At 35.2% G+C, this 15,291-nt stretch overlaps 1 protein-coding gene across 1 annotated transcript in view; it reads right to left on the bottom strand.

The window, feature by feature from the left end:
* Nucleotides 1-15,291, bottom strand: part of LOC145276711 (ADAMTS-like protein 3) — a 583,334-nt gene that overhangs the window by 27,374 nt on the left and 540,669 nt on the right. The gene's annotated exons all lie outside the window — the stretch shown is intronic.

The raw sequence follows: 15,291 nt of genomic DNA, 5'->3' as shown, positions 1-15,291 counted from the left end.
ATGAAGAAAGAAGTACTCTGAGAACCCTGCAAATGACCGTACGTCGAACATACAAACACAAATGACAACCACACAATTCTTTGAGAAATAGAAGTACAAACCAATAACTTGATCTAATGAAAGATGCTGGGCAATATAATAATTACTATGAAGCAAAGGAACTGCCAAATTATAGATTTTCTTATTCCAGAGTGAATATCAAAGAGACAGAAAAACGAAACAAGTACGCAAAACTTTCTAGAGAACTAAAAAATAAATGAAACATAGAGAAAGTTAATTACCATTAACTGTAAGAGCACTAGAAAAAGTCCTGAACAACCTGAGGAAAAGATTAAGAGAAATTGGAATCAAGAGGAAGATTGAGACTTTACAGCTGGCGATATTGATGAAAACAGCTAAAATCTTAAGGTAAACGCTCGAATAAGTAATCTAACAGAAAAACTGCAAATACTAACAAGCCAAGTAGGCACTGCAACAAAATATTTAGATATACCAAAAAATAGAGTACTGTTGCCACATCTGGGTAGGAACTGTTTGGCCCGCCCTATACAACCTTGATAGAATTAAAAAAAAAACCGGCTTCGAAACCTAGTAGGTGATGCCATTTTCTCTTCCCTGCAACCCACAGAAGAGACGTTGCGACCCTGTCCTTTTCTATTTTCATGGCAAGTATTAAACTGAACTCCAATCTATCATTTTCCGTTTCAAACTTTCACAAAAACACTCTACTAGCTACAACCAATATATACGATTTCCCACACTATCTATCTGTGCCTAAATCTAAACGCAGATTTTATGAATAAAGCTTCTTTCCTATCACAGAACTGCCCGCGTGTGGAATACTGTTCCGATGGTCTGCTTACCGGTTGAATACAACATGGTAGCTTTCAAATCCAATGTAAACAAGTTCTTGTTGAGCCGTCCCCATAATAATCAAATTCCACCCAATTTACACCATTAACAATTACTACATTATCACCTTAAATTCGTTAACCCTTATCCTCGTGTGACTTTCAGACCTTGATAAATAAAAAAAAATAAAAAAAAATATATATATATATATATATATATATATATATATATATATATATATATATATATATAGAACATGAACACAAGGAAGCTGACACTAACAGAAATCTTATTAGCTGTCGGCTGCACCACAAAAAGACATCAGCTCTGGCTGATACCACATAAAATCGGCATTGCAAAATCGAATACAAGTTTTATTTAAGAAAAATATTTAAGAAAAAAAACACAACAAAAAACGAACAAGTTTTTGCCTTAAAAAAAGCCATCTAAAAATAGTTCCTCAAAATAAAGTTGAAAAAAAATCTTCATAAAAATAAATTAAAATGAAGAAAATTAATTTACTTAATAATTTGAAGAAAATCTTAAACCCATTCTTTACGCAGTTTAAAAAATTGTTTTATTTAATGTCGGTACTAATTGAATGTTCGGCGACGGCATTGCTATTTGTCGGCTGTTCCGTAAATCGAAATAAAAAACATTCACATCAGTATGAATTCCCAACTGTAGAAAAACTCGTTTGTTTTCCAAGATAAACCCCTAACGAGAAAGACCTGTAAGAGAGTAAAATTTATTGAATAAAAAGATCCGTAAATATAACCCACCTTCTCTTCAATGTCCACGAAAACCGATCGTTGGTTTGTTTTGATGACCTATAAAGTCCCTACGGCGCATGCGTGTCTGAAATTGCCGCGATGACGGAAAGCCGCTTTTTATCTATTATCATAGTAAAGCGATGCATGTTTATACAGCACGGCATTTACAAGTTGTTAAAAATAAAACTAAATCATACGAAAACAGTTGAGGAAACTCCTGATACGAAGCCTAGCAAGGGGGTCTAAAAATTCACAAACAAGGGCTAGAAAACTTGCAGTGGACGAATTTTGAAACTCAAGGGAACTATTTATATATTTTGTACATATTTCACACACGCACGTACACACACATACACACGCGCACACAACTGTGCGCTCACACACGTAGTAAGTTATAAACCACTTGATAAGTGAATACAGCAAACTAGCCTCAAAAAGAAATAAAAGAATAGGCATGATCAAATGGGAATTATGCAAAACAACTGCATCTTGAACACCCAGGCGAATGGTACGAGTACAAACTGGTGGCAGTACTTGAGAACAAAGATCACAAAAGACCTTGAGACATATATGTACAAACAGATAAACCCACCAAAAGCAAGACGACTAGATGTCATAATAGTTAACAAGAAGGAAAAGTTCTGTCAGTTTGTAGACATCACCGTTCCATCAGATCAGAGAGTGAATATCCAGGAGACGGAGACGGAGAAGTAAATACACATTTTTTTAGACTTGGTAAAAAAGCTGAAAGAATGGAAAAAGTCAAGATAAAACCAATAATAGTAGGGACACGAGGAAGAACCGCGAAAAACTTTGACATAAGAATAGGAGAGATTGGAATAAGAGAAATGGCTGAGAAGATACAACAGACAACAATAATAAAAACTGCTGAAATATTAAAGAATGCCCTTGAAAGCAGAGATTAATTCATATTTTTTTTACAAACTATAGAAACTGCAACAAAAGTAAAACCAATGGATGGAAGAATATCACATGGATCCAAAAACTCCCAATGTCATCAGTGATGAATACATCCAGTAGATGATGATGATGATGATGATGATGATGATGATGATGATGATGATGATAAACCAAAGATTGAATATCAAGGAGACAGAAAAGCGGAGCAAATACACGGAAATGGCCAGAGAGCTCAAAGAGATATGGAAGAAGATAATACCGCTAATAGTAGGAGCACTAGAAACAATACCGCAAAACTTTGAAAAAGAATGGGTTGGATTGGAATCAGAGGAATGGATAAGAAGATACAACAGATGACAATAATGAAAACGGTTAAAATATTAAGGAAAACTTTTGAATGCAGAGACTCACACACATGACCTACAGGCACAAACTGGACATGCAGAAACTGCTATAGAGTTAAAGCGCACATAAGCATCACATGGAATTGTGAAAACTGAAACTGTATAAATGCAATCGAAAACCTACCTCTTGCGTCCCCCTGCCCCTTTTTTGTTTTGTGTGGGTGAGTGTAATAATACACTGACACCACACTAAATAAGTGAGAAGCGTCAAGGGGGATGGAGAGACCGTCCAGAGAAAGCACTGGCCAGACCTCCGCTGGATGAGTGCAAAGAGGACTGGGACCTTGGGGAGATTTATTGCCACCCATATTCCAGTGAAGAACAATGGTCGCTGCCAACACAGAAATCAATTATAAGCGACTGTTGCAATAACGTAATTTTTTTTGCAAAGGTTATCGAAAGAAGTGAAAAGTACTGGAAATATGGGGAAAAATGTCGTCACCCAGACTCCAGACAACACCACAAGTTGACTTCCTAGTAAATAAATAAATAAATAAATAAATAATAATAAAAATAATAATAATAATAATAATAATAATAATAATAATAATAATAAAATAATAATAATAATAATAATAATAATAATAATAATAAAATAATAATAATAAACGAATTATATTATTTACTTGTGAGTAAAAAAATAATTTGTGTGTAGATCTCTAATATTGATTGTTTAAGTGTCTGGAAGGAATCTTTTAATCTCTCCATCAACATATATACAGTTGTCGTTTATGAAGAATTGAAGTTTATTTTTTTACTAATAGTTTCCTTGATGGATTTAATTTCTATTGCTTCTTCACTTGTAAATGACCTTATTTCCTTGTATATTCGAATCGTGTCCCACTTAAACCTGCGTATTTTCGCTAGGGAGGGTTTCCTTACTCCATTTTACATTACAGGTGAAATATTGGAGTAATTTGTTTAGACTGTTGTTTTTTCTTAATTTTTATAAATATCAAGAGTCTTCTTTTAAGGTGATGGATTTCCCCAAACAAACATTGTGTCTAATTTTGCTACCATGAAGATGGCAAGTAAACAATACTAAGAATCTATTAATTAAATCATAGGAATACAACAACTATGATACAGACAACTAAAATTTAAACCTTTCCTACTAACATGGGAATATTCCCTTTTGAAGTCCTCTTTCTCAGTTTTGAAGGACACTGACTCTAATGGAAAAACACTCACTCGCCTGAGAACAGGAATGGAACGATCAAACGTTGCTATGACCAGATGAGGCTACAAACCTGACCAACCATTTGTGAGTGAGAAGAGGAGGGCCAAACAAAGTAAAGATGCCTTTTTTGTCATCTCCTGCAGCTTGAAAGATCTAAAATAGTGCAACAGTAATGCAAAGGACCGCGTAAAATAGTGGTAAACTGTCTTCATGCTTCAAACACGCGCAAAAATCTCTTATACAATGTATTGCTTAGTCTAAAATTCTCGATTTCGTTGTATAGAATTCAGTAGATTAGTATTACTATTTATTCACTAAGAGTAATCACTGAAGTGATTATCAACGATTCCTCACTGAAAATCGCATTATTATTTACTCCCAAGTTATTACAAGAGTCATTCTCAGTGAATACTCATTCGTAACAAGTTGTGTAACAGTAAATCGTGGTCTACACGCATCTCGACCACGCTGATATTATCGCTGGCATTCAATTGATTATTGACATGATGCAATCTTATGCTTCAAAGATCGGCATGAAGATAAACGCAAATAAAACAAAGTTACTGATGGCAGGTCTTTGTTCAAATGAAAAACAGCTGGTTGTTCTCCATACAGAAACACTTGTAAAGGTCGATCGGTTCAAATATCTTGGCGCCATTATAACTGCAACAGACTAGGGGGAGGAAGACATTTTTAACCACATCAGCAATGCTCGCATCACCTTTTGTCGACTTTGATCGCAGATCTGATCTCGAAAAGAAATGACGTAGATATCAAAATCAGGATCTACCAGGCCCTCGTCCGCACCATTCTCTATGATTTGTTCTATGTAGGCAAATGATCTATGCAAACTGGAGGGATTCGACTATCATTACCTACGCTGCATCCGTGTTCGCTGGCCACAGTTTATCTCCAATAATAAAACTTGCGATCGCTGCAAAATCCACCCCCTCAAAAAACATCTCTCCTTGCCAGATACCTTCGTTGGTTCAACCACACCCATCGTCGACACCCAGGTGACTTCATTTGTGAAGATATTACTCATAACTTTCTTTGAAATTTTAGTGACAAATGTCTTTCGATCATGACGTGTTTGCTTTTGTCCTCGACGGTCGAACATCTAAACAGTGTGATATAAATGCGGGAGTGCCTCAGGGGTCTATCCTTGGACCTCTATTGTTCTTATTAATGATCTCCCCGACAAAACTGCCCCTGAGATGGGTATATATATGCTGATGACACTACACTCTATAACAGACATGATAGGAAAACAAATGAACACATATCTAAAGAAATGGCAAAAACACTAGAGGATGACCTCCAATCTGTAGTGCAATGGGGACATAAATGGATGGTCTCATTCAATGCTGCCAAGACTAAACTGGTTTCCTTCAATAATTACAAGAAACCTTCTCTTCCACCAATAGCAATGGCCAGTGACTCTCTGTCTGAGAGTACATCTCTCAAACTGCTTGGCCTAACGTTCACAGGAAACATGAGTTGGAACAATTCTATTGAAAACATTGCCAGGGTCGCTGCGAAAAAGGTAGGCTCTCTCTACCGAGCTAGAAAACTACTGACACCTGAAAGTATCCTGTACCTCTATAAGGTCACCATTCGCCCATGTATGGAGTATTGTTGTCACATTTGGGCTGGTGCTTCTGCTACTAGTCTCTCGCTCCTAGACAAGGTTAAAAAAAGAGTCGCCAATCTGATAGGCCCTGAACTGGCATCTAAGCTTCAGCCTCTGTCCCATCGACGAAACGTTGCATCCCTCTGCTTGTTCTACAAGTATTTTAATGGTGAATGCTCTGACGAACTGCAGACACTTGTGCCCCCACGACGTAAAAACCCTCGACAAACCCGACAGGCAGCTAAATCCCACCCCACACAGTAGAGATCCCTAGATGTAAAATATCTTTCTACTCCAGTAGTTTCTTCCCAAGAACCGCTAGACTCTGGAATTCCATTCCAAGTTCTTGCTTCCCCAACTGTACTGGCATGCAGAAGTTCAAGTGCAACTTGAACCGATATCTTGCTGCCCAAATCCCAACATAGTGTCCCAGTAGTTGCTGCCCCTGATAGTAGCCCCCTACACCAAAGTGGCAATGCGCCTTGTTTGGGGTGAAAATATAATAATAAAAAAATATTATTATTATTATTATTATTATTATTATTATTATTATTATTATTATTATTATTATTATTAATGTAATTATTATCTAAATATTAATTTACTTGTCCGACGTCCGGTGTCACACACGAAAACATTAATTAATTATAAATAAATTTATAGTCGCTATTGTATCAGTTAAAAATCATTAAATAAATAAATTTATAGTCGCTATTTTATCAGTTAAAAATCATTAAACAATTTCCTCTTCAAAAATTTTAAATAACAAAAAAACAAAAAAACAACCACCCCCCAAAAAAAATCATGGCTATCAATTTACAGTCTCAAACTGGCTATTTTATTAAATAATTGAAAAAAGTCATACTGAGAGGAGACTATAAGTTTTTTAAGATTCTTTTTAAAATGAAAAAAAATGTGCAAGTGAATTCACATCTATTCCTTTATATAAAAAAATTATTAAAAAACAATGCAATATGCTGTGTGTTGAATTTTCTTTGTAAAAATGGGAAGTTTTTAAATCAATTCTTTTTAGCTTTAAAAGTTTAAAAAAGAGTTTAATAAAAAATTATTTAAATTCGTCTTTATTTGTTTTTTTTTTCATAAAATGAAAAAAAAACAAACAATATAAAACAAACAATATATTTTAAAAATTTTCAATTACCGTGAAATTTCAAGGGGCTCTGCTAGTTATTATTATTATTATTATTATTATTATTATTATTATTATTATTATTATTATTATTTTTGTTATTGTTATTATTATTATTATTATTATTTTTGTTATTATTATTATTATTATTATTATTATTATTATTTTTGTTATTGTTATTATTATTATTATTATTATTTTTGTTATTATTATTATTATTATTATTATCGACCATTATTATTATTCTTCTTTTCCTTACGTCCTCTTTTTTCTGTTTACATCTTTAGTTCTTTCTCTTTTTCTTCTTTTTTTTCCCTTCACTTCTGATTATTTCGATTCTTTTTTATTTTTTACTTCTTCCTCATCATCTTTATCTTCCGATTTCTTTACTTCCAATTCTCCTTCTATTTCCCGTTTCCTTACGTCTGCCTTGTACTTCTTTATCTTCTTTCTGTCCTTTCTTTCTATCATCTTTACTTGCTTTCCTCTTTCTTTACGTCGTATTTTTACTCTTCTTTTTTGGTTATTTTCTTTATTTCTCTTCTTCTGCCTCCTCTTCACTTCTGATCATTTCTTTACTTTTTATTTTCTTTCTTTCTTTATTCTTCTTCTGTTTCTTCTCCACTTCTGATCATTTCTTCTTCTTCTTCTTCTTCTTCTTCTTCTTCTTCTTCTTCTTCTTCTTCTTCTTCTTCTTTCGTCATCTTTTCCCACTTCTTCGTTCACGAATAAATGCACTGGGTGGATAACACAGCACAAGTTACAAATAATTAATTCTTGCGCTGTCAGATGGAAAGTCATGCCGGAAACGTCGCTTCCAGCGACCAGCGTATAATTCGCCGATTTTCATTGTTTTCTTTTGCCCTCGAGTAACACGATCTGCGCCTCGCCATTCTAATAAGGTAGAGCACTTGAACGGCCATTGAAAACAGCAAATGAGAAAAGCGAGAAACGGTTGGTATGAAGAACGCGCGCGACCCAAGAATGTCGAGGTGTAGGCGGTTTGGCAGATCAAAGGCAAATACCTGAGTGTCAATTAAATACGAACAGAATATGCCGAAATTCTATCAAAATAATAAACAGTTAACAGGAAAAGAAAACAGAATAAGACGAGTTGGAATTTGTTTTTATATCAGCTCTGTTTTGTCTATCTTCGACCCTACATACATACGTACATACATACGTACATACATACATACGTACATACATACATACATACATACATACATAATGTATCTACATACGTACCTACATAATGTACCTACTCACATATGTATGTATTTATCTCATTATTTTCATTATATAACTATTTTCATTATATTTCTACATAGCTATCTATATATTTCAGACTTCATTACATACATAACTATTATGTTTTTGTATTTTTGAGATGACGATCAAATTATTCGTATTATTTTGATTATTATGACTAACGTTCTCATCTCGAGCGCTATCTTCACTACGTTTCGGTTGATGTAACCTCTGGCGTTCTTCGAGTGCGCCTTGTCGAACTCGGGAATCACTCTGTCGTACTCGGGAATTTGCACGGAATTTCAAACGGAATACTTTATTTAATCCAAGAATATGTTTATAGCTCCAAAAATTCAAACTAAAATTTCCCGCAAAAAACTTCTGGCGTAACGGATAAAGTATTTGGTAAAATTCAGTTCTAAGTGTCGCTCTCCTGGGAGTTTAAGGTTCAATTCTCAATGCGAATGTTACTAACAATATAATTGCGAATTATGTAATACTTCTACTCAGTCATGGCTGACAGAACAAGAGCATGCTACTTCCGTGAATTAAAGAAAGTTCCGTTCGGAATTCTGTGCATGATTTTAGAAGCATATACTTGAAGAAGGTCGGATGTTACAGCGACCGAAATGTTGTGTAAATCACACTTAAGATGAGAACAGTAGTCAGAATGATTCGAATAATACGAGAGAAATACTATGTTTATTGATTTGTTTTTGTAAAGTCTTCAGCTGTAGGCAGTGTGTGACACATGTTAGTTGTGTGAACGCGCTGTTTTTATTATTTTCATTTGAATGTGTTGGTAAGTGTATTATTCATTTTAGATCTCGGTGTATAGGAGAAGAGAAGAGTACATATCAAGAATGTCCGACCTTACTTCCACTTTTATTCACGACAAAAAAACGAATCAAATATTCATTATAACTAAATATGCCAATGTAAGTAATTGATCGAAATGAAGTGTTTTCTGTTTAACAACGCAATATATGTCGTGAAAATTGACGATGTTTAAGTGGTTAACGGCACGGAATGACGATCTAGATATTTCAAGTTCGAATCAAATCAGAAAATCAGTTTTACTTAGGATGTGGGCAAATTTCATGTCGTCCCTTCTGCACTAAAGAGAATTATAACTAGAAAGATATCGGGGAAACCAATGCTAACACTAGAATCACCTGATGCATAGAAAATGAATGAATGAATACGTGCTGTAGCCGCCATAAAAAAATTTAAATCAGAATTACCATGTGAAAATATCTTAAAAGCGACTGCATATAATTTTTTTCTTACAATATTTTAAGTATCTTGATGAGACCTGAACCTAAAAAGCCTCCAGACATCTGCCGAAACTATTCTTTTTGGTTGCTGCTGCTAAAAACCATTGTAAATAATTTTTCTTACAATATTTTAAGTATAGTGATACAAAAAAAAAAAAAAAAAATTTAAGGAAACCTCCAGAGCACTGTTCAAATCAGCATTTATGTGGGAAGCTGCTATGGGTAAACTCCATAAAAATATGTTTCATAGTAAAATGACTCTACAAGACTTTGTTTTATAACAATTTCAGTATGGTATCAGAAAATAAGACCAAAGAGGCCTCCAGAGCACTGCTGAGACTATACTTTGGGAGGAAAGCATGCTTCAGCACACCCCGTGAATATATATTGTTTCTATCCGAAGTGGTTTTATATAATTATGTGTTATACAAGTTTTACAACTATGGCAAAATACAACAAGGGAGCCCTCCAGAGCTCTAATCAAACCATAATTTTCTTGGTAAGCAAGCTTAATGTCCACTCAGTTGAGATATGTTGTTGATGAAATAAGCAGTACAGAATTTGTCTTTACAATATTTTAAATATGATGACTAAAAATAAAAGGAAAGAGGCCACCAGAGCGCTCAAAAACTATCTCTTCCGGATAACCCGTGACACTCAATATGGTTTCCGTTCTGCTAGATCTACAGCAGATGTGCTTACAGTTATATCTCATAGGATTAGCAAATCTCTCGACAGAGGCAACCTTTCTAGGGCAATTGCTCTTGACATATCTAAGGCCTTTGATAGGGTATGGCATAAAGGTTTACTTCATAAGATCTCTAGCTATGGTATAGCTGGAAATGTCTTCTCAATTATTAAATCATTTCTTTCTGATAGGTTAATAAGAGTAGTAGTTGAGGGGAAAAAATCAGAAGCCCACAGTATTAATGCCGGTGTCCCTCAGGGGTCCATTCTGGGCCCAACTCTTTTCCTGATCTACATAAATGATCTTCCAAATCACATCCTTACATCATTTGTAGACATTTATGCTGACAACACTACCATTTATGGTAGCACATCTAAGACAGTAAACGATTAAGTTCTCTCCAATTCTCTCTCCTCTGATCATGAGCATGTAGTACAATGGGGAAAGGAGTGGCTGGTTACTTTTAATGCATCTAAAACCAAGCTTCTCTCTTTACATCATCATCATTCTGATCCCCATCTGGCATCAATTGAAATGAATGGCTCTCGTCTTCAGGAGGCCTCAAGTTTTGACAAGCTTCTGGGCTTAACCATTACTCCTGATCTTAAATGGAACACGTACATCAAATCTGTTGCCAAGGCCGCTGGAAAAATGGTGGGATCTTTCTATCGATCCGGTAGATATCTCACTGCTGATGCAATTCTCTATCTATATAAGAGCCAGGTAGTCCAAGGATGGAATACTGTTGCCACATCTGGGCAGGAGCTGCTAGAAAGGACTTGTCCTGCCTTGAAAGAGTTCAAAATAGACTTCGTAGCCTCGTAGGAGATGTCCTTTTCTCTTCCTTGCAACCTCTATCTCACAGAAGAGATGTTGCGAGTCTGTCTCTGATGTATCGTTATTTTCATGGAAAGTGTTCGACTGAGCTTCAATCTATGGTCCCCTCTCGCCAAACTTTCACAAGAAACACTCGTCTAGCTGGAAACACTATCAATAATTCCCCCCACTCTTTATCTGTGCCTAAACCTAAACGTAGATTCCATGAACAAAGCTTTTTTATTAGAACTGCACGCCTGTGGAATTGTCTTCCGTTTTCCTGCTTTCCGGCTGACTACAATATGGTTGTCTTCAAGTCTAACGTAAATAAGTTCTTGATGAGCCGTTCCATATAGTTATCAAATTTAACAAAGTTTCATTACTAATGATTATTATATTGTCCAATTTCTACTGTACACTCTTTAACCCTTATCCCTGAGTGGCCTCTTGGCCTTGATAATGTGTTGATGCCTATGAAAAAAAGAAAAAAAAAAGAAAAAGTCTAATGTGAACAAGTTCTAATTGAATCGTCCCCCTAAGTAATCCAAGTTACAAAATTCCCACTGTTTACTATGCTAAAATCACAATGACTAATGTATACCTATTAACCCTTATCCTCGAGTCGCCTCTGGGCCTTGATAAGTGGTGACACCAATCTAAAAAAAAAAAAAAAAAAAAATAACCCAAATGGAAATTTGTTATTGTTAAAGCCATTGTATATATATATTTTGTTATAATAATAATAAAAAAAAAAGATAAATAAACATAAGAAAGCCCCCAGAACGCTGCTGAAATAATTATGATCGGCGGAAACATGTTTAAGTATACACGAAAATGTTTTTGGCTTTAAAATCGATTCTATTACTATTTCTTACTATAAATTAAGTACTATGGTAGAAAATTTAAATTAACGGAGGCCTCCATTAAGGGCCTCAGTTCTGTCTCGGAAGACAATGGATACCTTTTGTAAGAGTGTCTGCGTATATAATCCCAAACCTTATCTCTCCTGAGTCAACACTACCTGCTGCTGGTGGCAAGAGGTCCAGAGCGACTAAAAACAATGCCGAGATAATCGGAGAGCATATATACCATCTAGTATTCCAAAATGGTCACCCATTTTAGTACTTATCAGGCTCAATGTTGCTTAATTTCGGTGATCTAACGGCAACCAGTGTGTCAGCGTGATTACACCTCTGTAATACTATCAAAACCGTTCTTTCAGTAAGGTAGACTTGAACCCACTCCGTGAAAAACAAATGTATATGTTTTTAATTCATAATATTTCAACTACAACGACGAAAATCTTACTAGAGACGTTCAGAGCGTTGACAAAACAATGCTTTTTTTTCAATGAAAATATCTTTTACTGTATCAGTTCATCTCTACCTCTATTATTATATAAAAAAGAAACGTAGTCTCTATGTATGTGTGTCTGTGTGTGTGTGTGCGTGAGAGAGACTTGGTTCCTTATGCACTCAGAAACTAATGGAACGATTTTTGTGAAATTTCACGCAAATGTAGTTCATGTGTCTGCCAGAATTCTTAGATACGTTTAATACTGGAATGTATTTGATAAGTATCGATAATCGATAATCGAATAACCCGATGAAAGAATAACACACGATTTTTACCAAAGTTAACGCATTCCATTGCATAGCATCACAAGAGTATTTAAGGAGTTTTATTTCTACACAAGTCGAAACACGCAACATATAAAATCAACAGTAGGTTCTTTGATATGACAGGAACGCGTTTGAAATTAATGTTTGTGTTTAAAGCACACTTGAAACCATAATACTTGACTCTTTCATTTTAAACTTAAATTCAAGCCATTATCACCGCACAATTTAACCATTATACTTGTCTTTTGCATTTTAAACTTTAATTAAAGTCAATATATATAAGATTAATTTCATAAAAACAAGAGTAGGTTCTCTGCATTGCAGGCTACACTATACTGTAGACTAAGTCACCTTGGGGAGGCATGTGAAGCTTCATCCCGGTACACCGCGATGAGTCCCAAACTAGAGCAATCGATCAATCGATTTGATTGAAAAAATGAGCGATTTCACCGATTTCGATGGCAATAAAAATATTGGAGCGAGAAACATTCGGTGATCATCATTCAATCCCGGGTGACGTCGGATTTCCTTGCTAGTATTACAATAATTTAAATACTGTGACAACGAATGAAATTTAAAGAAACCTCTACAGTGCTATCAAATTTATCATATTTAGCGAAGGCAGGCGTTGGCATACCTATCAAAAACGAATCATATAGTTTTATGGAACATTATTTTAACAATGACAATAAAAATGGAGCCTCCAGAGCGCTGCCCATTCTTCCTTTTCTGGTAAAACAGATTTGGGTACACTTTTTATTACACTATTCTAAGTACTCTATCAAAGGATATCTTTAGTACGTTGTCGAAACCATGCTCTCCTGGGAAAGCAAGTTATGGCCCACGATGTGAAAACATGCTATTGCTGTTAAAAGCCACTGCATACAATATTTTCGTACAATAACTTAAAAACAGTGACACAAATAAAAATAAGAAGCCCTACATAGCGATGTCGAAATCATCTTAAAAAACAGGCTTGAATTTATGATGTCAAAAACAAGTGTCTATAATATTTTATGACAATAAATTCACGACACTGGCAGAAAATAAAATTTATGATCGTTGCAGAGCACTGCTGAAACCATTATTTCCATAGAATCCAGGCGTGAGCCCATCCCGTAAAAATATGCTGTTGCTATTAAAAGCGACTTTATATAATTTGATCTTAGAATTATTAAAACAAACTAAACCCGTGGAAATTCCACAGAATGAGAAATATTTATAATCAACAAATAGGTTTTGTCAATTATGATAGTTTTCGGGTTGTCTGATTGCCTTTTTTAAAGCTAAATTTTACGAATTTGACCTTTTTTTTTGAAGCAATTTGGCCTTCAAATTTGTATTTAGCCCTTTCCTAAAACGTAACGTAGAGACTAACCAAATAAGAAACAAGCAGAATATTATATAGATGCGGAGACCGGAAATAAATCTCCTGAGCCATAATTTTACATTCCCGTCAAAACAAGCCACGTATAGAAAAAATCACACTGCTGTTAAAATCCACTGTATATAATTTTTATTACAACGTTTTAATAGTGCTGACATTGTTAAATAGCAGAGAGAGGACACCCTAAAAAAAGGGGGGGGGGGCTAAAAGCGGAAGCCAAGAAACCACACGACTTTTGCCAAGAACGTTTTTTTTCTCTTCGGCTAGCCTCCTGACAACTAAACCGGAAAAGACGCGGCAAGTTTGTGTTGCATAAGTGTACATTTCCCACCTGACTACAACCTGGGTGTCTTCAAGTCTAATGTGAACAAGTTCCTGATGAACCGCCTCCTTGAGTAAGATAATTTATCAGATCTCCAAAACTAACGTACTGCACACACAATAACCCTTATCCCCGAGTGGCTTCCGGGCCTTGATAAGTGATGACTACCTAGTAAAAAAAAACAAATTAAGGAGATGACGGGGTTCATATTAGAGCACATATATAACGGGACTCGCGTTGACATAACCATAGTGATGTGAGGGTGAGAAGACATATCTTACAGTTCTGGGATTCTTGGCACTTCATATATATACTGGCTGGAGATGTATACAAGTTCTTAACACAGAGGAGGGGAGATGCATAATCCTACAAGGGTTGCACAATGTTCATTATAGATGATTAACACATCACCTTTTCTGTTGTAACTGAATGACGACACGAGACAACACTTACAAAACATGATAATGATTGTTTTATTCATCTGATCGGCCGGTCGATGAACGTGGATCTACATGGTTAAATGTTCTCCCTTCGCTTCTGAGGGATTCTCCCCTGACTTCCAACTTTTGATTGATCAACTTTCTCTGACCGACTGACTCTCTAACTGACGAACCCATAGAACTATATTGAGAATTGTCATTTGTCTATAACGTCAGAAGTGTGTTTTTCAAACGTGACTAATTTTACGTGGCTATGCATGTGTATCCAAAACACACTTCTTCAAAAGAATCCTCTCCTAACCTATTTTTTTTAACCTAATCTATTTTTTAAACAATACATTTTTAATTTTCATTGTTCATTCTTTTACTGACATATTTAATATTCAGAATTCTAAAAGAATTAACAATAGGCGGAATTTCTCACATTCCATTTCTTAACTTTGCCTACAGGGTTCGATTCTAGGCTTATCCTAATCTCATTTTCACTTATATAATATTCTTCTGATTTACATGGAAAGGGGACAGCCTTTCACTGTAACATCTGGAAGGTGGTTTATAGGTAGCTTAGGTCGGCC

This window comes from Euprymna scolopes, chromosome 5 (assembly GCF_053919585.1).
Source record: "Euprymna scolopes isolate OS-2025 chromosome 5, ASM5391958v1, whole genome shotgun sequence".
NCBI classification, from domain to species: domain Eukaryota; kingdom Metazoa; phylum Mollusca; class Cephalopoda; order Sepiida; family Sepiolidae; genus Euprymna; species Euprymna scolopes.
This window is presented reverse-complemented; position numbering and strand designations above follow the sequence as displayed.